Source organism: Chrysochloris asiatica, unplaced genomic scaffold (assembly GCF_000296735.1).
Source record: "Chrysochloris asiatica unplaced genomic scaffold, ChrAsi1.0 scaffold00011, whole genome shotgun sequence".
Classification (NCBI taxonomy): Eukaryota; Metazoa; Chordata; class Mammalia; order Afrosoricida; family Chrysochloridae; genus Chrysochloris; species Chrysochloris asiatica.
In genome coordinates, this window is record NW_006408529.1 from 33,643,671 (window position 1) to 33,645,168 (window position 1,498).

Here is a 1,498-nt window from a genome sequence, read left to right on the forward strand (position 1 = left end):
AGTCAGGATGCATCTTTATTTTGTCTATCATTGTCCATTTAAAATTTAGTCCATGAGCAAAAATATCAGGCAATTCCCTAATGTTTTTGACTATTCTTAGATAATAAAAAACTATATTCACAACAATTTGAAAAATACAGTTTCATTTTGATACTTAGGATGTCAAGTTGTGTATAACCAAAGTTTCCAGTTTCATCCAAAGTTGCATCTGTTTACTTTACTACTGTTGTTGTTGTTGTTATGTGCCGAGTCGGTTCCGACCCATAGCGACCTTGTATAGGGTTTCCGAGGGTGTAAATCTTTACTACTAGCTAGGGTTTTCTGCAGAGAAACCAGGATAGGTGACATGCTTCTCTGTTTCTCTACCTTATCCCTCCAATCTTCCTCTCAAAATTTGATAACAATGGTTTCTCATCAGCTGTGGTAGAAGGAAAGTAAAGGGGTGGGCAGAAAAGTTCTTACTTAATTGGTATACTTACTTAATTATGAATAGCACCAGAAATTTGCCAGACGTTGGAGGACAACTTCCCACTTTCTGGGTTTCGAAAATGTTACTTTTTTTTCTGGTATCTCAGAGTTCTTCACCATGACATTCAACTAGCATCTCATTTTGGTATTTGTTAACAATTATTTTCATGCTATAGCCAACACTGTGGAAAGAAAATTACCATTGTTACACTTAGAATAATGTTTAATAAATGTTAGCTATCATTACTGCCCTGCAAGTAACATAGGACATGTGGCTAGATAATAAAGAAGTGGAACCAAACCAAAAGAATCACTCATATTGCTCTTATTCAACAAGTCGTCTTAGATAAACAATGTTGTGGAATCTCTTTTCTGGTTTATTTTCAGAGTCTAAGAACTGTTCAACTGTTTGGAATGGATTAAATGCAATGCAGTTTAAACAGAGCAGAGGCTCGTGATCTCTTATTTCAAGTCCATAATGCTTAGTGAGTCACACTAGCAAAGGTACATAGGGCCTCAATAAGGCCAAATATGGGGTCAACAAGTATACAGGCTCAGGGTGTTTCATAAAAAAGAGAATGTAGGAAGAACAACATCCAGCCCAATTCAGAGAAATTTGAGGGCAATCTATTTTTGTTCTTTTTTGAGCTCTAGTATTTTTTGTCTGCTGTTGTTGTTTAAGTGCTATCACGTCAGTTCTGAATCATAGCGACCCTGTATAGGGTTTCTGAGGAACAGCTGATGAACTTGGGGTTTAAACTGACATTGCAGTCCAGTGTATTAACCCACAGTGCCACACCAGGACTCTTTTTTTTTTTTTTTTTTTGCCTAGAAGTTTCCATAATCTTTTATCATTGTAGTTAAAAAAAAAAAATCCAAGATTTGTCATTGATTTTTGTCTCCTGGTCTCACACTCAAGGAATTTTCTTCTATTTCATCTTTGATTATTGGTCCGGTCACGATCATATTGTGTCCCTTCAAGCCTCCTCAGCAGTTCTCATACTGTCTTGCATTTCACCTGAAAGGCACC